General features: G+C 47.0%; 1 non-coding gene and 1 pseudogene across 1 annotated transcript; one reads left to right on the top strand and one right to left on the bottom strand.

Moving 5' to 3' along the window:
• Positions 1–392: 392 nt before the first annotated feature.
• On the bottom strand, positions 393–25,733 carry LOC119924379 (annotated as a pseudogene).
• On the top strand, positions 23,024–23,161 carry LOC119924398. Its single transcript, XR_005449119.1, has one exon. It is a non-coding gene; the product is annotated as a small nucleolar RNA SNORA7 (small nucleolar RNA).
• Positions 25,734–27,258: the final 1,525 nt, after the last annotated feature.

Raw genomic sequence — 27,258 nt, forward strand, 5'->3', positions numbered from 1 at the left:
CTAATCAGGTTGGACACAGTACCTTTCCCACATGGGGCTCACACTCTTAATTCCCACTTTACAGTTGATAAATTAATTGACTTGCCCAAGTTCACACAGCAGACAAGCGGTGGAGCCGGGATTAGAACACAGGTCCTTCTGACTCCTAGGCCTGTGCGCCATCCACTAGGCCTTGCTGCTTCCCAGTAAATACAACTGATTGATTGATAGCCACTTGCATCTCATCTTCCACCTGCTCCAGAGCTTAAGGTGGTTTCCAGGTGTTTTCTTCCCGTTCCGGCCCCTGACGTGTGGACCCTAGCTTTTCTGAGTGTGGGGAAGGACATGGTTGCATGGGTGTCTCCCCAGCCTCTCAGCTATATGAGGGAAACACGTAACTGGAAGGCGAGCTGTCACAACTTCCTGAAGAGGCCATGGAAGGTAACAGGAATGTTAATCTCCACCTCTCCTCGGGCCACTTTACTCATGTCTTTGGCATTGAGGGTGAGAAGGTAAGCAGGCTTCTGGCCCGGGCCGGGGTTCACCACCACGCTCAGGACCACTCCTCACTAGGGAAGGTACAGGGAGATCACAGTTAGAAACCCTACCCACAACCCCCCCAATTCCTTAACAGCTTTGTGGCCTTGTGGCCCGTACAGACCTCTTGTGATGAGAGGAGGAATTGCTCCTGGATTGGGGGGAAGTCTGGACTAGTAGACACATCGGAAGCAACCCTTCTTAACAATAATTACAATAATAAGAATAACCGTGGTATTTGTTAAGCTTTGCTATGTGTCAGGCACCATACTAAGTTTAGGGGTCGATACAAACAAATCGTGTTGGACACAGTCCAAGTCCCTAAGTCCCTCACCCTGGTGGAGAGTGGGGGGAGGCCAGACCCGTCTTAGAACTGCAGGGTGGGAAAGAAACAGCAGCCAAACAAGTCTTCCTTTCCACCCGATGCTACTTATTGAGCGCGATTGGATGTGAAAACACCCTGACTAACTGACTGGAGTTAGGAGGAGTTGTGCTTTCAGGGGGTAAGTTGAGAGGCTCTTATTTTAATACCAGTCCAGCCTGTCTGCCCCAGGTCCCTGATTACATAGCTCCACTGAGCTGCTGCTTAAGTGAGGTCAGGTGGTCACTGAGGAGGGGTAGGGGGGTCATCCTTGCTGCCCTAGCAGGGACCTCTAATCTTGAGCCAGAAAGTAAGTGGCAGAGTGAAGTAGCACAGTTGCCTCAGGGCTAAGAAGAGCCTGCAGACAAATGGTCATAAAGCCAGGGAGGAGGAGGCCAGAGGATTTGGATCAGACCTGACCCTCCCAAACATCACCCCAGCCCAAGGAGTGGGGAAAGGGCCAGGGTTCGCAGGCTTTGTCAAAGGAGCTCAGAGAAGGCTCTGAACTAAGACAACCATACCCAAATCACTCAAGGCTGAATCTTTACAGGTCAATTCTCTCGCTTACTTTTGGAAGAGTTAATCTTGGAACAGAGCCAAGCTCCCATAGCCAAATCCCGTTGGTTTCCACCTTCCTGTTGGCATTCCCCCCCTCTCTCTCTCTCCTTCCCATTAGTGCAATTCCACGAGATGCCAATGGGCAGGGAGGTGGCAGGGAGCCAGCTTCGAGGACGGGGCTGGCCAAGAAAAACAGTGCTCTGCACACAGTAAGCGCTCAATAAATCCAACCGGATGAATGCACGAAGGAACATTCCGACAGTGGCCTCTTACCATCGTCTTCTTCAAGAGCATCCGGGTGAGAAACGGAGATGGGTTCTGACGGGTAAGAGTCGGGCTCCTGCCACACCCAAGTGGCTTTTGTTTTGACGTTTAGTTTACAGAGCTGCCCACGTGGGAGAGAGAACGGGGTTGTATTTACTGAAGGTTTACCATGTGCAGGGCACTGTACTAAGTGCTTGAAGTTCAAGGACTTACCCTGTCCGGGACAAAGTGATTCAGGCCAAGCCCGTAGGTGTACGTGTAAGGTTCCCCGCTGTATTTCTGGTAGTTGATTTGAGGAAACTCAAAGGCTGCAAAGAGAGTGGGTGTCACCCTTCCCCCACCCCATCCCCCAGATTAAAACTGACATCCTCACGTGGAGACTTCCTTATCTTGTGCATGAAATTTCCAGTTTCCTTCTTGGGTGAATAGTGAGCTTAATTGAATTTGCCCTGTTGCTTTGTCCCTCTACCCTGTCCACCAGAACAATAACGATAATAATAATAGATACAATACAATCAATCAGGCTTACCATCTAAGAGGGAGGGAGAACAGGTATTTAAGCCCCAATTTGCAGATGAGGAAACTGAGGCACAGAGACAGAAAGTGAGTGGCACATAGTCATACTGCAGGTGAGTGACATAACCGGGATTATTACTCAGGTCTCTGACTCTGTGGACCCAGAGAGACGGGTCCCCACCTCTCCGATACATTCGATACCATGGGAAGGCCGGAGGGAGCTGAGCAGGGTTGTTCGCTCCTGTCCTAACCTTGTTGGGGGCCAGAGAAGAGCACTTCCGGCTCCAGCCAGATGGTCTCGTCGCTGCACAGGATGGCCGCAGCTGTGGTGTGGGAGAGGCTGACGAGGTGCTTGCCCGTGTCGGCCTAGGACCGGGAGAAAACGGAAAGCAGTGTGGGATCATCGCTCTTCTTGGTATCTCCATTCTAGCGTGGCTAAAATGGAGCCTGCTAGGAGGAAGCGGGGCCTAGGCTAACCGAGCGGTCACCTCAAGACTGGGGTTTTCCTCTGGCCTCCAGGCACACGGCTGGGCCCAACCTGGTGACTGTGAATCCTCCCCCGTGGACGGGCCTATGTCATTGCCTGGCCACTCCTCTCTGAGAAAGCTTTCTCATTAAATTCTGATCGACGTCTTCCTCAAAGTTTGGCTGCCTTTCCATTTATTGTTTATTTATTGTTCCCATGTGCTGGGTGGGGAAGATTCCCAGTACCAGCTGAGTGAGAGAGAGGAGGGGTGAGATTCCTAGAAACTTAACTGAGGGCCCAGGCTGGAGAATGCAGACTTGGGGGCCGCCAGGCCCTGGAGAAATTTCTCTTTGTAGACCTTTGGTCACAGCTTAAGGAAGACAAATGGAAATGAAGCCAGCGGTGTTGACTCTTGAGATCCTGACCCTGCTCTCCCTTCCAAAGTTGGCTTTATTGAGAAAATAGAAACTATTAGGCCTGACCTCCCTAAAATTTTCCCTGCTCCTCTCCGACCCCTCCCATCTCCTGCTCCTTCTTCGACTCTCATAGCTTTCCCCACAGTATCTCAAGAGGAAATATGCCTTCTCTCAAAATCCACTCCCTCTCCTTGTAACCAACACCATCCCTTTGCACCTTAAAACACTTGCCCCCTCCCTGACCACCATCTTAAGCTATTCGCTCTCCAATTACTTCTTCCCCACTGCTTTCAAAATATACTCCTATCTCCCCTTAAAAAAACAAAACCCTCCATTGACCCCCACAGCTCCAAACTCCTTGAGCGAGTTATCTACATCCACTGTCTCAAGTTCCTCTCCTCCAATTGTATCCTCGACCCCCTCCAATCTGGCTTCCATCCACTTCACTCCAAAGGACACGAATGATCTCCTCCTTGCCAAATCCAATGGCTTTTACTCCATCCTAATCCTCCTCGACTTCTCAGCTGCCTTTGACACTTTTGGCCACCCCCTTCTCCTGGAAACATTATCCAACTGTGGCTTCACATGACACTGTCCTCTCCTGGTTTTCCTCCTATCTCTCTGGGCACTCATTCTAAGTCTCTTTTGCAGGCTTCTTTCCTGTCTCGCACCCCCTAACTGTTGGAGATCCTCAAGGTTCAGTTCTGGGTCTGCTTCTGTTCTCTAATCTATACGCACTCCCTTGGAGAACTCATTTGTTCTTATGGCTTCAACTACCACCCCTATGCAGATGATTCCCAAATGGACATCTCTAGCCCTGTTCTCTCTCCCTCTCTGCAGTCTTGCATTTCCTCCTGCCTTAAGTCCCACCCACTTAACATGTACAAAACAAAGTATTCCCACCCAAACCCTGTTTTCCCTCTGATTTCCCCATCACTCTGGATGGCATCACCATCCTTCCTGTCTCACAAGCCTATAACCCTGGCGTTAGCCTCGACAAATCCATAATATATTTATATTAATGTCTGTTTCCCCCTCTATATTATAAGCTTGTCATGGGCTGGAAACATGTCTACCAACTCTGTTACACTGTTATACTGTAATAATAATAATAATAATAATAATAATAATAATAATAATGGCATTTATTAAGCTCTTACTATGTGCACAGCACTGTTCTACTCTCCCAAACTCTCAAAGACAGTGCTCTGCAAACACTAAACACTCAATCTGGTTGACTGATTGGCTGTCGGCACCCAACTTTACTGTCTTGTCTAAATGTCAGCTCTGCCATAACTAAATATAGGTTTGTGCATTAATATATAAATATAAAACAGTAATAATAGTATTTATTAAGCATTTTTGGCATATAAAGCACTGAATTAAGCCCTGGGGATAAACAAGCTAGTGAGAATTAAGCCCAGGCCCTTCCTCCTGCCTCAAGGATCACATAATAATAATAATAATTACTATTATTATTATAAGTATGGTATTTCAGTGCTTACTATGTGTCAAGCACTGTTTAAAGTGCTGGGGTAAATACAATTTAATCAGGTTGGACAAAGTTTCTGTCCCACATGGGTCTCACAATTTAAGCAGAAGCCAGTCCTGAGTAGCATGTTCTAAGAATAAAGGCAGGAAGCGGTAAGCTTTGGACACAAATGGTGAAGCAACAAAATCATAAGGCAGGGGCAAAGCTAAACAGAATGAGAGTCCTAGGGTGTTGTAATAATAATAATAATAATAATAATAATAATAATAATAATAATAATAATAATAATAATTGTGGCACCTGTTAAGTGCTCACTTGTGTGCCAGGCACTGTATTAAGTGCTGGGGTGGATAGAAGCAAATTGGTCTAGGCACAGTCCCTGTCCTGCATGGGTCTCCACAGTCTCAATCCCCATTTTACAGATGAGGTCACTGAGACACAGAGAAGTGAAGTGACTTGCCCAAGGTCACACAGCAGACAAGTGGCAGAGCCTGTATTAGAACCCATGACCTTCTGACTCCCAGGCTTGTGACGAGAGCTGACCCTCTCCCAAGTGCTTAGTACAGTGTCCAGTACCCTGTTGGCACTGAAGTGTTTAATAGGGTCCACTGTCATTTAATAATAATAACTATAGTAACTGTTAAGTGCTTACTATGTGCCAAGCACAGTACTAAGTACTGGGTTAGATAGAAGGTAATCAAGGTGGACACAGTCCCTGTCCCACACGACACGGGGCTCACAGTCTTAATCCCTATTTTACAGACGAGGTCACTGAGGCCCAGAGAAGTTAAGTGGCTTGCCTAAGGTCACGCAACAGACATTTGGTGGAGCCGCAATTAGAACCCACGTCCTCTCGACTCCCAGACCCGTTATCTTTCCACTCCCTGACACGGCTTCTCTTACATATTAATCTCGCTGGATTCCGCTGACGCGACTGAAAACCCCGTTGTTGCTTGGAGAGAAGAGAGCCAAAAGGAAAAGGCTCTAGTCCAGCCCAGCTCTCAGCGGTGTCTGCTGGCTCTCTTCCCTAAACTTGAGAACAAACCACTTTTCTGTCTGTGCTGACCTCCCTGGGTTCATCTCCTCGGGAACACCAGTCCTTTATGCCCTCAGCAGATCTCTCCCTCCCTGTTCCCACCCCAATGAGGCCCTAATAATAATAATTGCATTTGTTAAGTGCTTACTATGTGTGAAGCACTGTTCTAAGCACAGGGGAGGATACAAGGTAGTAGATCAGGTTGTCCCACGTGGGGCTCACAGTCTTAACCCCCATTTTACAGATGAGGTAGCTGAGGCCCAGAGAAGTGAAGTGACTTGCCCAAAGTCACACAGCTGACAAGTGGCAGAGCTGGAATTAGAACCCATGACCTCTGGCTCCCAATCCCGTGCCCTTTCCACTGAGCAATGCTGCTCCCTCTCCCTGCTGGACCTCCGGGCCTAGATAATAATAATAATGATGATGGCGTTTGTTAAGTGCTTACTCTGTGCGAAGCACTGTTCTAAGCACTGGGATGGATACAAGGTGATCAGGTCGTCCCACGTGGGGCTCACAGTCTTCATCCCCATTTTACAGATGAGGTAACAGGCACAGAGATATTAAGTGGCTTGCCTAAAGTCACACAGCTGACAAGCGGCAGAGTTGGGATTAGAACCCATGATGGGCACCATGGGGTTGTGCCGGCCAAGAGGGGCCAGCCTGAAGCCTCCCCTGGCAGGGTGCTATAGGTGGGATGACCCTTGCAGTGGGAATGGCCCTGGGGGCCGGCTTACCTTGGTGATATTCAAGGGGAGGACGTATCGCCTCACTTCGGGCTGGGGAGCCTTTTTGGCATTTCTCTTCACCTCTTCCCAGTTCTCACGTAAATTGGCTAAGTACAAATAATTGTAGACGAACTCAAACCTGCAGAGGGAGAGAAAAGACGAGAATGAGCACAGCCCTGTATGGGGAACTGGCAAGCGATGGCCACTGGCATTTTAAATGGCAGGTGTTCAGTTCTTCCTTCCCAACAGGGAAATTTCTATTAATAATAAGTATGGCATTTGTTAAGCACTTACTATGTGCAAAGCACTGTTCTAAGTGCTAGGGTGGACACAAGGTAATCAGGTTGTCCCATGTGAGGCTCACAGTCTTAATGTCCATTTTACAGATGAGATAACCGGCACAGAGAAGTTAAGTGACTTGCCCAAAGTCACACAGCTGATAAGTGGCGGGGCTGGGATTAGAACTCATGACCTCTGGCTCCCAAGTCTGTGTTCTTTCCACTAAGCCACCCTGCTTCTCTATTACAGGTGGGGGGACTGCTGGTTCCTTCTGCACAGCTTGGGAAGAAAACTTACTTGGAAGTTTTAAAGTGCAAGAAGTTTTAGAAGCTTTGGGTTATGATCCCAGGTCTACCATGCTGTATGACCTTAGGCAAGTCACTTAACTTTGCAGTGTCAGTCTTCTCATCTGTAAAATGGGATGAAGTATCTGTTTTCCTTCCCTGCCACACTATACCGTGAGTCCCAGGTGAGATATAGACTGTGTCTAAACTGGTTGGATGGTATTTACCCCAGGGTTTAGGGAAGCAGTGTGGCTTAGTGGATAGAGCCATGGGCCTGGGAGCCAGAAGGACCTGGTTTCTAATCCTGGCTCTGCCACATGTCCACTAAGTAATCTTGAGCAAGTCCTTTCACTTCTCTGGGCCTGAGTTACCTCATCTGTGAAATGGGGATAAGAACGTGAGCCCCATGTGTGACAGGGACTGTGTTCAAATTGATTAACTTGTATCTACCACAGTGCTTAGAACAGGGCTTGGCCCATGGTAAGCGCTTAACAAGCTTAACAAGTGAGAAGCAGCGTGGCTCAGTGGAAAAGAGCACGGGCTTTGGAGTCAGAGGTCATGGGTTCAAATCCCAGCTCTGCCAATTATCAGCTGTGTGACTTTGGGCAAGTCACTTAACTTCTCTGGGCCTCAGTTACCTCATCTGTAAAATGGGGATTAAGATTGTGAGCCCCCCGTAGAACAACCTGATCACGTTGTAACCTCCCCAGCGCTTAGAACAGTGCTTTGCACACAATAAGTGCTTAATAAATGCCATAAAAGTACCCTCATCATTTAATGTCATTTATTATTTAGCACAGTGTTTGGCACAAAAATGCTTAGCAAACATTGCATCATCATCACTTTCTCAGATGTTCATCTTCAGGAAATGCCTATCTTCTCTGAAGAGATATTAGACATTCCTGTTATGTCTAATATCAGAATTACATCCATATTCTGTTCCTCTTGGGACACTTGGTGACAGTGCTAAGTGCTTAGTACAGTGCTCTGCACACAGTAAGCGCTCAACAAATATGAATGAATGAATGAATAAGACTGATTGATTGATCAAGACAAAACAACCACACCCCAGCTCAGCTTTGTCTGATGGATGGACCTTTTTGACATGTGGGATAGTATTGACTGATTCTAGGTGATTTTTCCAGAGCCCCCCAGTGCTTTCTCAATTATATTCTACCCCTCTGGGGGCTGGAATCATGTCTACTAACTACTGTATAATAATAATAATAATAATTGTGGCATTTATTAACACTTACTATGTGCAAAGCACTGTTCTAAGCGCTGGGGAGGTTACAATTAATCAATCAATCAATCGTATTTATTGAGCGCTTACTGTGTGCAGAGCACTGTACTAAGCGCTTGGGAAGTACAAGTTGGCAACATATAGAGACAGTCCCTACCCAACAGTGGGCTCACAGTCTAGAAGGGGGAGACAGAGAACAAAACCAAACATATTAACAAAATAAAATAATTAGAATAGATATGTACAAGTAAAATAAATAAATAGAGTAATAAATATGTACAAACATATATACATATATACAGGTGCTGTGGGGAAGGGAAGGAGGTAAGACGGGGGGATGGATCAGGTTGTTCCACGGGGGGCTCACAGTCTTAATCCCCATTTTACAGATGAGGTAACTGAGGCCCAGAGAAGTTAAGTGGCTTGCCCAAAGTCACACAGCTGACAATTGGCAGAGCCAGAATTTGAACCCACGACCTCTGACTCCAAAGCCTGTGCTCTTTCCACTGAGCCATGCTGCTTCTCTATGCTCTGTATGCTCTCAAGAGCTTAGTACAGTGCTCTGCATGGAGTAAGCGCTCAACAAATACCAGTGATTGATTTTGCTTCCCTAAAAACTAGGACACTCTCTTGGAAGGGATGTGAATTTGGTGGCGGCATACTTAACTGACCCCAGCAAGCACCTAGCACAGCACAGTGTACACAGTAGCCACTTAATAAATAATAATGATAATTGTTGTATTTGTAAAGTGCTCACTGTGTGTCAGTCACTGTACTAAGTGCTGGGGTGGATAAAAGTACATCAGGTTGGACACAGTCCCTGTCCCATGTGGGGCTCACAGTCTTAGTCCCCAGTTTACACATGATGAAACTGAGGCCCAGAGAAGTGAAATGACTTGCCCAAGGTCATGCAGCAGACAAGCAGCAGGGCCAGGATTAGAACCCAGGTCCTTCTGGGTTCTAATTGAGAAGCAGCGTGGCTCAGTGGAAAGAGCACAGGCTTTGGAGACAGAGGGCATGGGTTCAAATCCTGGCTCTGCCAATTGTCAGCTGTGTGACTTTGGGCAAGTCACTTAACTTCTCTGTGCCTCAGTTAGCTCATCTGTAAAATGGGGATTAAGACTGTGAGCCCCCCATGGGACAACCTGATCACCTTGGAATCTCCCCAGTGCTTAGAACAGTGCTTTGCACATAGTAAGCACTTAATAAATGCCATTATTATTAGTATTATTCTGAGTCCCAGGCCCAGGCTCTACCCACTATGTACGCTGTATCGATGTCAAGCTGAGATCCCTCCGGCATCTAGTGCTTCTGACCCCATTCCCTCTCATCTCATGAAATCTCTCGCTCCATGCCTTCTCCCCTCCTTAACTTCCATCTTCAACCGCTCACTCTCCACTGGTTCCTTCCCCTCTGCCTTCAAACATGCCCATGTCTCTCCCATCCTAAAATAACCCTCTCTTGACCCCACCTCACCTTCTAGTTATCGTCCCATATCCCTCCTACCATTCCTTTCCAAACTCCTTGAACGAGTTGTCTACACGCGCTGCCTAGAATTCCTCAACAACAACTCTCTCCTCGACCCCCTCCAGTCTGGCTTCCATCCCCTTCATTCCACGGAAACTGCCCTCTCAAAGGTCACTAATGACCTCCTGCTTGCCGAATCCAACGGCTCATATTCCGTCCTAATCCTCCTCGACCTCTCAGCTGCCTTTGACACTGTGGACCACTCCCTTCTCCTCAACACGCTATCTGACCTTGGCTTCACAGACTCCGTCCTCTCCTGGTTCTCCTCTTATCTCTCCAGTCGTTCTTTCTCAGTCTCTTTTGCAGGCTCCTCCTCCCCCTCCCATCCTCTTACTGTGGGGGTTCCCCAAGGTTCAGTGCTTGGTCCCCTTCTGTTCTCAATCTACACTCACTCCCTTGGTGACCTCATTCGCTCCCACGGCTTCAACTATCATCTCTACGCTGATGACACCCAGATCGACATCTCTGCCCCTGCTCTCTCCCCCTCCCTCCAGGCTCGCATTTCCTCCTGCCTTCAGGACATCTCCATCTGGATGTCTGCCTGCCACCTAAAGCTCAACATGTCGAAGACTGAACTCCTTGTCTTCCCTCCCAAACCTTGTCCCCTCCCTGACTTTCCCATCTCTGTTGACGGCAGTACCATCCTTCCCGTCTCACAAGCCCGCAACCTTGGTGTCATCCTCGACTCCGCTTTCTCATTCACCCCTCACATTCAAGCCGTCACCAAAACCTGCCAGTCTCAGCTCCGCAACATTGCCATGATCCGCCCTTTCCTCTCCATCCAAACTGCTACCCTGCTCATTCAAGCTCTCATCCTATCCCGTCTGGACTACTGCACCAGCCTTCTCTCTGATCTCCCATCCTCGTGTCTCTCTCCACTTCAATCCATACTTCATGCTGCTGCCCGGATTATCTTTGTCCAGAAACGCTCTGGACATATTACTCCCCTCCTCAAAAATCTCCAGTGGCTACCAATCAATCTGTGCATCAGGCAGAAACTCCTCACCCTGGGCTTCAAGGCTCTCCATCACCTCGCCCCCTCCTACCTCACCTCCCTTCTCTCCTTCTACTGCCCAGCCCGCAATCTCCACTCCTCCACCGCTAATCTCCTCACTGTACCTCGTTCTCGCCTGTCCCACCGTCGACCCCCGGCCCACGTCATCCCCCGGGCCTGGAATGTCCTCCCTCTGCCCCTCCGCCAAGCTAGCTCTCTTCCTCCCTTCAAGGCCCTGCTGAGAGCTCACCTCTTCCAGGAGGCCTTCCCAGACTTAGCCCCTTCTCTCCTCTCCCCCTCGCCCCCCTCTCCATCCCCCCATCTTACCTCCTTCCCTTCCCCACAGCACCTGTATATATGTATATATGGTTGTACATATTTATTACTCTATTTATTTATTCATTTATTTATTTTACTTGTACATTTCTATCCTATTTATTTTATTTTGTTGGTATGTTTGGTTCTGTTCTCTGTCTCCCCCATTTAGACTGTGAGCCCACTGTTGGGTAGGGACTGTCTCTATGTGTTGCCAATTTGTACTTCCCAAGCGCTTAGTACAGTGCTCTGCACATAGTAAGCGCTCAATAAATACAATTGATTGATTGATTAGTATGTGCCCTTAAAAGTGACCATACACACCCTTTCCAGCAGCACAGGTCCACGATGAGGAATCCGTTGTCTTCATAGGTGTTGATGTGATGGAAGAGGTTAAAAGACAACATCCTCTACTTATGGTTGAGGCACTTGACTTGTTTTTTGTCCGCCACGTGGAGCCAGACCTAGAAAGCAGGAAGTTTTTTATCCCCATGCACGGTTTCCTTTCCCTCTCCTCATCTGACAGTAGTACTTACCCCCATGGTCTCGTTGGACTCAAAGCAATCCATATAGTTGGCACCCCAGAGACTTCAGGACGAAAGGAACTTGAACAGGTTGATTTTGATCAGTGTCTCCCCAAAAACGATATAATTCGGAGTCAAACCAGAGCTGTGTGGGGAAAACAGGAGGCATCTTTTTTTAATGGTATTTGTTCAGACACTATACTAAGCGCTGGGGTAGATACAAGATAATCAGGTTGGACACAGACCCTATCCCACTTGGGGCTCACAGTCTTAATCCCCATTTTATAGATGAGGTAACTGAGGCACAGAGAAGTGGGATGACTTGCTCAATGTCACACAGCAGACAAGGGATGGAGTAGGGAATAGACCCCAGGTCCTTCTGATTCCCAGGCCCGTGGTGTAGCCACTAGGTCATAATGTTTCTCTGTAAGGAGGGTGGAACTTTGAGGCACAAATCAATCTGAACACTCATGTTCAACAAAGTAATTCATTCGTTCATTCATTCAATCGTATTTATTGAGCACTTACTGTGTGCAGAGCACTGTACTAAGCACTTGGGAAGTACAAGTCGGCAACATATAGAGACGGTCCCTACCCAACAACGGGCTCACAGTCTAGAAAGGGGAGACAGACAACAAAACAAAACATGTGGATGGGTGTCAAAACCGTCAGGATAAATATAATTATAGCTATATGCACATCATTAATAGAATAGTAATAGTAAATATGTACAAGTAAAATAGTGTAATAAATATGTACAAATATATATAAGTGCTGTGGGGAGGGAAAGGAGGTAGGGCCGGGGGAGAAATGGGGAGGAGGAGAGGATAAAGGGGGCTCAGTGTGGGAAGGCCTCCTGGAAGAGGTGAGCTCTCAGTAGGGCTTTGAAGGGAGGAAGAGAGCTAGTTTGGCAGATGCGTCAAATTAAGCCATACAGGGCCTACCAGAAGATTGTTCAATTAAACAGAGCACAAGAAAACACCGTGCCCAAATATGTTTGATAGGGAGGCAGGGTAGGTACCAGTCTAACATTAACTTCATTTTTCCTGGAGGTTGGAGCAGGTCTTCAAGTTACCTGTGAACGTAAGATGGCTTGAATCGGTCACTGCAGGGAAATTGTACGACCACCTCTGACTTGTTTATTGGATCTTCCTTGTCTGAAATACAGTTGTTTTTAAAAGATGGAAAAACCTGCCATGAATTAGCGCATTTAATCAACCAATTAAGAGTCCCTACTGAACACCTTCCCAGGAGGCCTTCCCAGACTGAGCCCCCTCCTCCCCCTCCCCATGCCCCCCACCCTACCTCCTTCCCCTCCCTACAGCACCTGTATATATGTTTGTACATATTTATTACTCTATTTATTTATTTTATTTCTACATATTTATTCTATTTATTTTATTTTGTTAATATGTTTTGTTTTGTCTCCCCCTTCTAGACTGTGAGCCCACTGTTGAGTAGGGACTGACTCTATATGTTGCCAACTTGTTCTTCCCAAGTGCTTAGTACAGTGCTCTGCACACAGTAAGTGCTCAATAAATGCGATTGAATGAATGAATGAATGAATGAATGAATGAATAAATGAACACCTACTGTGGGCAAAGCACTGTACACTTGCACTTGGGAGAGTACATTAAAGGAAGAAGATGTGATCCCTGCTCACACTAACAATAATAATAATTATGGTATTTGTTAAGTGCTATGTGCCAAGCACTGTTCGAAGCACTGGGTTAGATACAAGGTACTCAAGTTGTCCCACGTGGGGCTCACAGTCTTTATCCCCATTTTGCAGATGAGGCAACTGAGGCACAGAGTAGTAAAGTGACTTGCCCAAAGTCATACAGCTGATAAGAGGCAGAGACGGAATTAGAACCTAGGATCTCTAACTCCCAAGCCCGTGATCTTGCTGCTAAGCCATGCTGTTTCTCTCCAGCGATTAGAACAGTGTTTTGCCCATACTAAGCACTTAAATACCATTATTATTATTATTTAGAGGAGAGAAGCATTAGTAGAGGAGACAGCTATAGCAGAATTTACGGTGTCCTTAATGGGCAGGGGCTGTAGGTAGAACAAAACTGCCAAGGGATACTGTGAGGAGGTACAAAATGTTGGAGTGGTTGTGAGGAAGACATGATTCAGGGAGGAGAAAAATTCTAGTACGTCTCCTGGAGGAGGTGAGAGCCCAGAAGGGCTTTGAAGATGGGAAGAGCTGAGACTCGGCATATTTGAAGGAGGAGGGAGAGCATTAGTGAGGAGTTGGAGGCTGGAGAGTGGAGAGAGAAGTAGGGTGAATAGGTAATAATAATAATAATGGCATTTATTAAATGTTTACTATGTGCAAAGTACTGTTCTAAGCGCTGGGGAGGTTACAAGGGGGCTCACAGTCTTCATCCCCATTTTACAGATGAGGTCACTGAGGCCCAAAGAAGTGAAGTGACTTGCCCAAAGTCACACAGCTGACAATTGGCAGAGCCAGGATTTGAACCCCTGACCTCTGACTCCACAGCCCGTGCTCTTTCCACTGAGCCATGCTGCTTCTCGAAGGAATGACAACTGTGAGTTGGGTTGTAGTAGGAGAAGAGAGGGTGGATAGGTAGAAGGAAGAGGGTTGATAGTGTGCCTTATGGTCAGGAGCAGGATGTGAAGACGAGTGGGGAAACTTTGAAGAAGAGCAACTGGATCGGGGTGGAAATGAGGAGGAAAAACTAGCAGGTCAGGATTTAAGATTACCTGCTGGTGAAAAGAAGGAGGTTTCTCCAACTTCTGCTTGGATCAGAATTTATTTTGAGTCAGTGGCATTCATATATATCATCTGAGCTATAATCGCCATTTCAATCGGTCAGTAGTATTTACTGAGTGTGTACGGTGTGCACAGCACTGTACTAAGCATTGAGAGAGAATATGCAAGTGGGAAATGAATAATAATTAATAATTATGGTATTTGCTAAACCCCTACTATGTGCCAGGCACTGTTCTAAGTGCTAGGGTATTTACAAGATAATAGGACCGGACACAATTCCTGTCCCATATCATAGGGCTCGCAGTCTTAACCTCCATTTGACAGATGAGGCAACTGAGGCACAGAGAAGTGAAGCGACTTGTCCAAGGTCACACAGTAGACAAGTGGCAGAGCCAGGATTAGAACCCATGAATCGTCCCTGTCCTGTGGTGGGGGTTCACAACCACAGAGTAGGTAGACACGGAAGCTCGTTATTGGCAGAGAAATGTGTTTGATTCTGTTGTATTATATCCCCCCAAGCCCTTATTACAGTGCTCTGCACGGAGTAAGCACTCAACACCACTGACTGACTGATCGACATGATCCCTGCTCAAAAGAAGCTGCATTCTCGAGGGGCAATATTCTCCATGAAGCGGTGATGGAAGCAAATGGGAAAAATCTACAGGAAAAAGAAGCAGAGTTCTGAACAGTCCCAGGATTTGCACACTCTATGGACAGAGAAGTCATCCTTCCCCTTAGTTCCCATCCTCTCATGCCAAGAGGGAATTTTTCCAGATGCAGTCCCTGCACGTTGGGGATACAGACCTGCTTGGAGTGGAGGGATCTTCACGATGTTATAAGCAATGGCAAAATTCTTTCCAAAACAATTGCCTATGTTGTAGACGGTTCTGTCATTTTCTATGTGGGGATGAGCTGTCATTCCATTGATTGAAATGTAGTTACAGAGATCCACCTGTAGAGAGGCAGATTATATGAGACACATCAAAGCACCCTAACCATCATCAATAGTATTTATTGAGTGCTTACAATTCATTCAATCATATTTAGTGAGCGCTTACTGTGTGCAGAGCACTGTACTAAGCACTTGGGAAGTACAAGTTGGCAATATGGAGAAATGGTCCCTACCCAGAGCACTGAGAGGTGGCATAACTTAGTGGATAGAGCATGGGCCTGGGAATCAGAAGGACCTGGCTTCTAATCTGGCTCTTCCACTTGTCGTCTGGGTGACCTTGAGCAAGTCATTTCACTTCCCTGTGCCTCAGTAACCTCATCTGTAAAATGGGGATTAAGACTGTGAGCCCCACGTGGGACAGGGACTGTGTCCAACCCGATTTGCTTGTATCCACCTGAGCGCTTAGTATAGTGCCTGGCACACGGTAAGTAAATACCATAAAAAAGCACCATATTAAGTACTTGGGAGGGTACAACAGAGTTGGCAGGTACATTCCCTGCTCTCAGTGAGCTTACAATCTAGAGGGGGAAGATAGGCATTAATATAAATGTTATAATATTATTTAATGACTGACTGGTGTTTATTCTTAATAAAATCCAAAATATCTTCCTGACTGAGGAGTGTTATCACAGACCGGCAGTTTCCCCATCCCTTTCTGTAAGTTGGCAATCCAGGCAGTACTCTCAGAAACCAGATGAAGTCTCCAAGCAATTAATCGAACAAGCTTCTCAGTGCATTCCACCAAGAAACAAATGCACAAATCAGCCCCTGATCGTGCCTTTCTGGTGTGATTCTACAGCCCTGCCCATTGGGTCATGTAACAAGTGTAGAGGGCTTTGAAGAAAGAATAAATAACAGGTTGAAAAACTCTGATCGAGTTGTTAACTAGACCTACTCTTTGATAAAAACCAAACCAAAACCAATATCAGCTAGGCTCCAGAGGCAAGCATCGGGAAATGTGGCAAAGCTCTAGAAAAATCCAGTCACTGGGCTCTAAAAACGTGTGGCTTGGGTTCCCGGAAGGGGATTTAGTAAATATGTGGACTAGATTCTATTAAGCGCCTCAGCCGGCCTGAGCAGAGGGAGGTGGGTGGGGAAAGGGCTAGCTAGAGATTATCAGTCCTGCTACCTTCAGCAGACTCGAAACCAAACACATATCATCCTACCTCAAATCATCGAGAGAGAGAGTTGGAAACCAGGCAAAGAGGTAATGTTAAGAGGCAGAAGTAGAACCCACAGACCTGGGGGCTGGGCTAGGTTGTGTGTGGATGGTTCACCTGAATCCTGGAAGCCTTGAAAATGCCTTGGAAATGGAAATGGATGATGGAGAGGGGAATGGGGCATGGTGGGGGTTTCCTTTGAGGTCTAAAACCTGTGATCAGCAAGTCAAGCCTGTAAATGCCTGGAACTTCATTTCCTCTGCCACTCTACAAAAGGATGGCCCTCAAAAATAATAATAGAAAGCACCCCAAATACACCACCATGATGCTTCCATTTTTAAACTGACAGGCTTTCGGTATTGCTCCTTCCATTCTGGATTCTAAATACTTTCACTCAGCTGAATTGGAATGACAAAGTTCCATCTGCTTAATTGTCTCCAGAGTCTCCGGGTTAATTTTTGTGATAAAGTTGGTTTCCGTGCAGGCGTAGTAATCTTCTCCTACCGGATAGATATTCACTAGGGCGTTGTCTGTCTCCTCCACTCCAAGGAAATAAGAAAAAAACCTGAGCGAGCAAGGAAAAGGAAGATGATCAAATCCCTCTCCCTTTAAGACTTTCCGAACAGGTCAGCGAAACTGGAAGCTGCCCTTAAAATGCTCCAGGACCACACTAACCTGGAAAATATGTTCTTGCAAGGATCGGGGAAAGCACAGGTGCCAAACTCGGTGATAACGATCCTCTTTTCGGTCATCGCTCTCACATATGCGTCAGTCCGGATGAATCTAAAGGAGGGACAAGAGAGGGCAGCCAGAAAGGATGGATAGTGGTAGTAGTAATTGTGCAGTGCAAGGCAGTGACCTATTCCCGGTCCACAAGGAACTCACACGAATGTTTTTGTTTTGTTTAAATGGTATTTGAGGTACACACAAGATCATGAGATTGGACACAGTCCCCGTCCCACATGGAGCTCACAGTCTTGATCCCCATTTTACATATGAGGTAACTGAGGCCCAGAGAAGTGACGTGACTTGCCCAAGGTGACACAGCAGACAAGCAGCATGGGGAAGCAGCGTGGCTCAGTGGAAAGAGCACGGGCTTTGGAGTCAGAGGTCAGGGGTTCAAATCCCGGCTCTGCCAAGTGTCAGCTGTGTGACTTTGGGCAAGCCACTTAACTTCTCTGTGCCTCAATTTCCTCATCTGTAAAATGGGGATTAAGATTGGGGGCCCCCCGTGGGACAACCTGATCACCTTGTAACCTCCCCAGCGCTTAGAACAGTGCTTTGCACAGTGCTTAATAAATGCCATCAAGAAAAAAAAGCCCATGACCTTCTGACTGACAACCCCATGCTCTATCTGCTACACCATGCTATCACTTGCCTGCCGTCACAATTTCTCTGTGCCCATTTCCTTATCTGTAAAATGGGGATTAAAAACTTGTACTCCCTCCTTCTTTAGCTGTGAGCCTAAATGGGACAGGGATTGTGTCTGATCTGATTGTATCTTATCTACCCCAGTGCTTAGTAACAGTACTTGGCATGTAGTAAGCACTTTACAAATACAATTATGATTATTATTACATTTCAAAATTTCTTTGACAAGAAGTGTCAGAGGTTGACTGAGACCATTTCCCAACTATTGGTGATAATAATGACATTTATTAAACTTGTATTAGGTGCTAAAGCACAGTGCTAAGTGATGGGTAGACTCGGTCACTGTTCCCCATGGTGCTAACAGTCTAAGAGGGAGAAGAACAGGTATTTTATCCCCATTTTACAGATGAGAAAACAGAGCCACAGAGAAGTTAAGCAACTGGCCTAAGGTCACACAGCAGGCAAGTGGCTGAACCAGGACTAGAAACCACATCTCCTTGATTCTCTGTCCTCGTTCCAGTAGGCCCTGGTTGCTGCTCTGATCCCCACAGTGGCTGTTGGACCACATCTTCACAAAATCCAAGGAGGCTCGGGATCAGACCAGTGTCTGTATGGAACATTTTGGCCAGCCAGGATGGCTTAGCTGTGGGCCTGCAGCAATAGGAGCGGGAGGAGGTTAGGCACTGGGAGGAGTTGTAGCAGACTCCTCTAATGCCAACCTCCTCACTGTACTTCCATCTCATCTACGTCCTCACCAACCCCTCGCTCACATCATCATCATCATCATCATCATAAATCGTATTTATTGAGCGCTTACTATGTGCAGAGCACTGTACTAAGCGCTTGGGAAGTGCAAATTGGCAACATATAGAGACAGTCCCTACCCAACAGTGGGCTCACAGTCTAAAAGGGGGAGACAGAGAACAAAACCAAACATACTAACAAAATAAAATAAATAGAATAGATATGTACAAATAAAATAAATAAATAAATAGAGTAAAAAAAATATGTATAAACATATATACATATATACAGGTGCTGTGGGGAAGGGAACGAGGTAAGATGGGGGGGATGGAGAGGGGGACGAGGGGGAGAGGAAGGAAGGGGCTCAGTCTGGGAAGGCCTCCTGGAGGAGGTGAGCTCTCAGCAGGGCCTTGAAGTGAGGAAGAGAGCTAGCTTGGCGGATGGGCAGAGGGAGGGCATTCCAGGCCCGGGGGATGACGTGGGCTGGGGGTCGATGGCAGGACAGGCGAGAGCGAGGTACGGTGAGGAGATCAGCGGTGGAGGAGCGGAGGGTGCGGACTGGGCTGTAGAAGGAGAGAAGGGAGGTGAGGTAGGAGGGGGCGAGGTGAGGGACAGCCTTGAAGCTCAGGGTGAGGAGTTTCTGCCTGATGCGCAGATTGATTGGTAGCCACTGGAGATGTTTGAGGAGGGGAGTGATATGCCCAGAGCGTTTCTGGACAAAGATAATCTGGGCAGCAGCATGAAGTATCCTGCCTCTGGCCTGGACCGTCCTCCCTCTTCATATCTCACAGACAATGACTCTCTCCACCTTCAAAGCTTTATTGAAGGCACATTTCCTCCAGGAGGCCTTCCCTAAACCCTTCTTTCCTCTTTTCCTATTCCCTTCTGCCTCACCCTGACTTGCTCCCTTTATTCATCTACCCTCCTAGCCCCACAGCACTCATGTCCAGATCTGTAATTTTATTTATTTATATTAATATCTGTCTCCTCCTCTAGACTAAGTTCGTTGTGGGCAGGGAGTGTATCCTTTATATTGTTCTATTGTACCCTCCCAAGTGCTTAGTACAGTATTCTGCACACAGTAAGCACTCGCTAATAGGATTGACTGTGACTGAGAGGGTGGTTCACTCATTTAATTGTATTTTTTGAGGACTTACTCTGGGCAGAACAGTGTACTAAGCACTTGGGAGAGTACAATAGAACAATAAGCAGACCCATTCCCTGCCCAGAACTTCTCTGAACCTCAGTTTTCCTTTAAATGGGTATAAGATCCCGGATTTCCCTCCCCTTTAGACTGTGAGTCTCATGTGGGACAGGGATTGTGTCCAATCTCCTGTCATTGTATTTATCTCTGCCTTTAGCAAATGCTTGGCTGTAATAAGAGCTCAACAAATAGCATAATGATTATCAATTTGAGCTCAGACAGAAGACATGGGGTAGAGCGTGGAGTAGAACTCGGGTCTTCTGAATCCCAACCTTGTGATATTGTTTCACTCAGCCACACCATGCAACTTAGTGAGGTTCATAAACTGTTGTCCAAGAAGTCCGTTCCCTCCCTTACCTCTCCTTCCCCCACCTTGAGAAAGGAGGTATCTATAATAATAATAATGATAATGTTGATATTTGTTAAATGCTTATTATGTGCCAAGGACTGTTCTAGGCACTGGGGGAGATACAAGATAATCAGGTTGTCCCATGTGGGACTCACAGTCTTCATCCCCATTTGACAGATGAGGTCACTGAGGCACAGAGAAATTAAGTGACCTGCCCAAGGTCACACAGCTGACAGGTGGTGGAGTTGGGATTAGAACCCGTGCATGACCTCTGACTCCCAAGCCCGGGCTCTTTCCACTAAGCAACACTGCCGAAGGACAGTGATCCAGATGCAGGGGTGTGAAGAGAGTCCTTGGAGGCATATTAAGCATCGGGCAGTGCCCTCCTCATTGATCATGGGACTAAAAAAAATATCCACCTTGTCCATTTGAAACAGTCTCTAATCTCTGAACTGGGATTTGGGGTGGAGCAGGCTGAGGCTGCCTAAGGGATTGGTTTATTAGATCATCTAATTCATGGAAGAAGAGTAGCTTAGTAAATGAGCATGGGCCTAGGATTCAAGAGAACTGAGTTCTAATCCTGGTTTTCAGCCAGTTGTCAGCTGTGTGACTTTGGGCAAGTCACTTCACTTCTCTGGGCCTCAGTTACCTCATCTGTAAAATGGCGATTAAGACTGTGATCCCCCCATGAGACAACCTGGGCCTCAGTTACCTCATCTGTAAAATGGAGATTAAGACTGTGAGCCCCCCATGAGACAACCTGATCACCTTAGAGAAGCAGTGTAGCTCAGTGGAAAGAGCCCGTGCTTTGGAGTCAGAGGTCAGGGGTTCAAATCCTGGCTCTGCCACTTATCAGCTGTGTGACTTTGGGCAAGTCACTTCACTTCTCTGGGCCTCAGTTCCCTCATCTGTAAAATGGGGATTAAAACTGTGAGCCCCCCCCGACCCCCGGGACAACCTCATCACCTTGTAACCTCCCCAGTGCTTAGAACGGTGCTTTGTACATAGTAAGCGCTTAATAAATGCAATTATTATTATTATTATTATTATTATTATTATTATTATTATTACACTTGCCTGCTGTGAGACCTTGGGCAAGTCTCCTAAATTTCTATCTGCCTCTGCTTCCTCAACTGTAAAATGGGGATTGTATGCCTGTTCTCGCTCCCTCTCAGACTGTGAGCCCCATGTGACTCAGGGGCTGTGCCTAATCTAATTATCTCACCCCCACACCAATGCTCAGTACTGTTCTTGGCACATAATAAGTTCCTAATAAATTCCATAGTTGTTATTATTATAAAGAAATGAATATGAAGCATGAAAACTTTGGAAGACTGAGACGGGATTATGGAGGCTCAAATTTCTCCAAAACTCATGTGATAGTTCAGGAGACCCATCCCATCCATATATAAGGGGGTAAATTCCGGAGGTTTCTAGAAGAGAGAAACTGCTTACTCCTCAGGAACTCTTCCAGGGGCAAAAAAATCATTTGGATGAGCGTCAATCAATCACTTCCCCGGGAGATATGAACTGGAGTCCTGATAATCCCAGGGGAGGAAATGGACAAAGGTAGGTGGGAATTAGTTAAACGAGAAGAAACTCCAGAGCCCATGCAAAGTGTGAGCTCCCCAAGGGACAGGGACTGTGTTTAATTTCCACCTGTATATTCCCTCCCAGTGCTTAATATAGTGCTCTGCACACAATAAGGGCTTAATAAATATTATTGCTACTATTTCTAAGGGCTCAAGGGAGAGAACAACTAAGCATTTGGGAGAGAACAACAGAGTTGTTAGGCACCATCCCTGCCCTCAAGGAATTTACAATCTAGGGATTAGAGTCTAGGAGCCCTTCCACAGGGAGAGATGCTGTTCACACCTGTTACATCCAGCTGTTTCTTCCCTCCCACTGAAACTTCACAGGTGCTGCTGGGGAGGAAAAGGAATCCTCCCTACAGTCGTGGCCACCTGGGGGCCGTGGGGACTTTTCTTCGGCAAAAAATGAAGCAAGAACTTAATGATTCCTGGGTTGCTTTGGAGCAGCACAAAGGGGCTGATGGTGGCATAGCCACCGACCACAAACGTGTTAGCACTGCTAAGTATGAAGTTATTCTTTAAGGATGTGCCTAGGAAGCAGGAAAGTAGGAAGTCCACACAGTAGAAAGTCACAAAGCAGCTCAACAGCAGCAGGATGCTCTGGGTGGCTCTTCTCTCTGGAGCGGTTTTGCCGGGGAGGTTGGCGGTGTGAAGATACTGGACCCGCTGGCCATGTCGATAGAGGAAAAGGACTATGTGGGCACTGGCGTGGCTCATGAGCCCCAGAGAGGTGCCGTCCCGCAGAATCATCAGGGCAAGACAAAACCCCTGGAGGGCGGTGCCGATGGAGGTGATGGAACAGTCGTTATCATGGAATCTCGGCCCCCACCTGGTCACGTTGGGGGAAGAGATGACTTGGAGCAGAAGGTTGTTGCTAATCAGCGGGTTGACAAACCAGGAGAAGACACAAATCGACAAGATGCATTTTGGGGTGCTGACTTTGAGCTGGGCCCAGGGACTGCTCCTGGGACTGATGGTGATGGCCTGGACTCCACTCAGGAGGGCAGTGGTGCAGGTGGAGAGGCCGCGGGAAATGCGGTGCACATATGTGAAAGTCTTACACCCGATGTCACTCTGGATGAGCCGGTGCCCCAGCAGAGATGCCCCCACGGTCACCCCCCTGGTAAGGAGCATCATGGCGTGGACCAGGGCCAGGTGAACGATGATCAGGTCCGTGGGCTTCGGCTTGTGGTTCAGAAGAAACATGGAGATGTGGAGTGTGATCAGGAGGGAATTTCCCATGACCCCAACTCCGGTCTGGGCGAGGAAGCAGATAGCCTGGGCTATGTCTCTTGAGATCATCATCGCCAGAGTGCCCTTGAAGGAGAGAGAGCATGAGAGGGAGTGAGAGAGATGGAACAAGGTAGTGAATTAACTCCTGCTAGTGGGCTTCATCTCCTCTCAGGATCGCACGTGGAGAGTTTCCAGTACTCTACCAGTCTTTACTATGGGAGGGAGAGTCAAGCGGAGGCATACCCAGTCCATTCCTAGCTTGGGCAATAGCTAGTGAGTGGAAGGCAATCTGCCACAGGTCAAAACTCACCCATGCTGCATAGCAGAGGCGTGGGAGTGAATCGAAGGCAGAGACTCGAGTTTACTGCGTGGAAGAAGGTAATGGTAAACCACTTTCATATTTTCACCAAGAAAACTCTTTGGATATACTCAAGAATGTCTGCAGATGGAAGAGGGGCATTCTGGGAGAGATGTGTCCATGGAGCTGCGATGGGTTGGAGACGACTCAACAGCATAAGACAAGTGGGCTTCATATTTAAGAGAAACTAGACAGTGGGGTTCAGATAAATGAAAACTGTGTCAGTCAGGCCACATGTCCTAAGCACCAATGGCTTGAGCACTGGATGGAGGCACTGTGGGGAGGAACCAGAGGATGGAGAAATCACAGCTCCTGCCATCAGAGAGCTGACAATTGAATAGTAAAGAGAAGGCAGAACTCACACGAACTCCATAAAAACACAGGCAACAGAAACATGCATACAGATATTAAAGCAGGATACTAAAGATAAGGCTCAGTATCCCATTTAGAAGAAATTATAACTCAAATCACTTACTACATGCCAAATACTGTGCTAAATTCTGGGGCAAACACAGGATAATTATATCTGATACCATCCCTGTTCCATGAGGGGCTAAAAGTGAGAACAGGTATTCTGTCCCTCTTTTATAGATGAGGAAAATGAGGCAAAAAAGTGACTTGTCCAAGGTCACGTATTTGGCAAGTGATACTGAGATTTAAATACAAGTTCTCCTGCTTCCCAGTCCTTGCTTTTTCCACTAGGCAACACTCCTTTTCCTTATACATCAGGGTCCACAGAGTGTTAGAATTATTGGAGGGAGGACGGTCAGAAGAGTGAGGCTAGGCAACTTCCTGGATGAGATTAAGTTGAGCAGGCTCATAAAGCGGTGAGGGACGCGATTTGGCGGAGCAGAATCGGGATTGCTTTTTGATGGGAGAGTGCTTAGTATGGTGCTCTGTACACAGTAAATGTTCAATAAATACCATAGATTGATCGATGGCTGTGTGCTCTTGACCTGTCTCCACCATGGCTGAGCAAAGCAACTGTTAACTACCACCTTCTCTCCAGCCACCAAGGGACCCTACTCCCAGCCTGCTCCGTCCAACTGGGCCAGGGATAAAAGCTGTTGTCATGTGCTTGTCATCTCCACCACTGGACATCCAGCCCTGCTGCCTTCCCAAGAACTGGTACTGGCTCTTCTCCATGCCACTGAGGAGTCTCCATCCAGTCCTGCCTTCCTCCATCCTGGTGGCAGTGAGAAAATCAACTGCAGACTGAGGCCTCCACAAAAACCCTGGAAAACTGGTGGCTGCTGTAGTGGTTGCTCTGGCTCTGGATATGTCCTGAACTCTGAGTCCCAAGAGTCTTAAATTCTACTCCTCCATCCACAACACCTTCCATATTTTCATCAAGAAAACTCACCAACTTGGACACATACTTGACCTCCTCATATCTCCACCCTAACCAACTCTGAAATCTGTCTATCTGACCAAAATATCCTCATCTGCCTTGTTTCCCGCACACCTCCTCTCCACGAACCTGTTTTGGTCTTCTACAGATACCTCCAATCTTTTGACCCCATGCAATTTTCTAAAGTCATCACGCCCCATTTAGCCTCCATACCCAAACTACCTTCCCTTAATGACAAAATTGATGTCCTCAACACCCCCCTCTCAACTGCACTAAACTCACTCACTCCCCTAACCCTTTGTCGATCTCATAACACTTACCCACAGCTCTAGATCACCTCCACAGTCTACTTCCTTTGCTCCTGTGCACAAGCCTCCTTATCATGTGCATGTATGCATCTTTCATTGATCCTTACACATTTCTTGATTCCTCATTTCACTCCCACTCTGACCAAGGCTGGGAGGGCTGGTTGGAAAATAGGAAGAGTAAAAATAATAATTGTGGTTTTTTTAAAAAAATGCTCACAATGTGCCTAATACAGTACTAAGCTCTGGGGTACATACAATCGCAATACAATCACATCAGACAAAGTATCTGTACCACACGGGGCTCACAATCTAAGGGGAACGGAGAACAGCTCCATTTTACAGATAAGGAAATTGAAGCCCAGAGATGTTAAGTGACTAATTCAAGGTCACACATCAGGCTAGGGGTGGAGCCATGATTAGAACCTGGGTCCTCTGACTGCCAGATAATAATAATAATAATAATAATAATAATAATAATAATAATAATAATAATGGCATTTATTAAGCGCTTACTATGTGCAAAGCACTGTTCTAAGCGCTCCGGATAGACCACACTGCCACACAGTATTGAAAGCAAAAAAAAAGCAGGTTGGGTTTCAGGTGGTGAACTGGCTTCAGTTGGGATGGGGAAGACCAGGGAGGGAAGGGGAGCATTTAGAGGGCGGCATATGAAAAAGTGGCACCCTTGGCCCTAATAGTGAGGAGGGGACATGGGGGCTTCCTCACCTGTGGAAAATCTGCTTCTCCCACCAGCTCAGCAAATGTTATCGCTAGAATCCCACCCCATAGCTTTGGCTCCTGGCTGTGCCCATCTCTAACTCTGGCCTCAATGGATTCTAATTTGGGGAAGTCCATTCAGTAAAGCCTCCATCCCACAGTCTGAACTGGTCTCTGGCCTGTCTCCCCAGGGGTAAGGATCAGCCTGTCCATGCTCTGGACCAGTGGGAATGTCTATAGTGGGGAAGAGCCAGGAACAGGCTGGGAGATCTGACACTAAGCGTCTACTCTTTAGGAGCCAAGCTCTCTGAGCTGACTGCAGGACACTCTCTCTGGTGTCTAGATCCTAGACAGGGTGAGTGCTGGAGTGTGGTGGGGAGGGGGGTCTCTCTGTGTCGGGTTAAGACCCTAGTCAGCACCCTGGATCCCAGCATTTTCACCCTCAGTGACTTCTAATGTGTCTGTTAATTGTGATATTGTACTCTCCCAAGTGCTTAGTACAGTGCTCTGCACACAGTAAACATTCAATAAATACAATCAGATGAATGAATTAATGAATACCTGTGAGAAGCAGCATGACCTACTGGATAAAGCGAAGACCCTGGAGTCAGAGGACCTAGGTTCTAATCCTGGCTCTGCCAAGTGCTTTTTGTGTGACCTTGGGCAAGTCACTTTACTTGATCAACTCTGGGTCTCAGTTTCCTCAGTTGTAAAATTGTAAATACCTGTTGTCTCTCCTACTTAGTCTGTGAGCCCCACGTGGGACAGGAACTGTGTCCAACCTGATTCAATTGTATCCACTCTGGCACTTAGAAAAGTACTTGACCCATAGTAAGCACTTCAGAGAATACCATAATAATAATAATAATAATAGTATAATAATACCCTTTTCCCTGCTCGCCATGACCCCAAACCACCCTTTTCCTCAGAGTCACCGTGGTACTTTATTCAGACTCTGAGGGCAACGATATCTCCTGAGGGATGCCCTCCAACCCCCAGTATCACTCCCAACCAATCCACAAAAAAATGGAAGAAACACAGAACGAAGTGCTAGAACCAATGCCTCCGGGGTGGCAGGCCTATAACACTCCATCATACAGAGAGTCTATCCCGGTGTTTGGCATATTACTCTATTATGCTATTAACGTTTGATAAGTACAATGGCCCAACACAGAGTCTTAGCAACCAGGTTTTCAACTCCCCCTCTAGTTTCATACACTCTCTTCCAAACCCTTCCTAGGAATCTGAGACAGGAAGAGCCACTCACCGAGATGGTAACCACTAGTGCAGACCTGGTGCCCACAGTGTTTGGGAGGGAGGCTGGGGCAGAATTTGTAGGGAAGGGATGGAATGAGTTCTCACCCCCCTCCATGATTGTGATTATCTTGTCAACTGAAGGACTGGGACAGGAGAATTAAAGAGAATGATCTCATCTCCACTTGACAAAGCAACGAACTGGGGTGCCATTATGTCATACTGTTCTCAGAGCTTTGAGCAACTCCTGATTAGGCTGTTACAACTGGGAGTTTCCTGACAGTGTCTCTGGAGAGGATGGGGTGGTGGGGTGGGTGGGGAGGGCACTGGAGGCTGAGGATGAGATTTGAGCAAAGGAGGGAGAAATATCTTTCCAGTCCATCTGGAAATAGGGGAAGGGAGGCAATGA

The sequence above is a fragment of the Tachyglossus aculeatus genome, unplaced genomic scaffold (assembly GCF_015852505.1).
Source record: "Tachyglossus aculeatus isolate mTacAcu1 unplaced genomic scaffold, mTacAcu1.pri scaffold_97_arrow_ctg1, whole genome shotgun sequence".
Classification (NCBI taxonomy): Eukaryota; Metazoa; Chordata; class Mammalia; order Monotremata; family Tachyglossidae; genus Tachyglossus; species Tachyglossus aculeatus.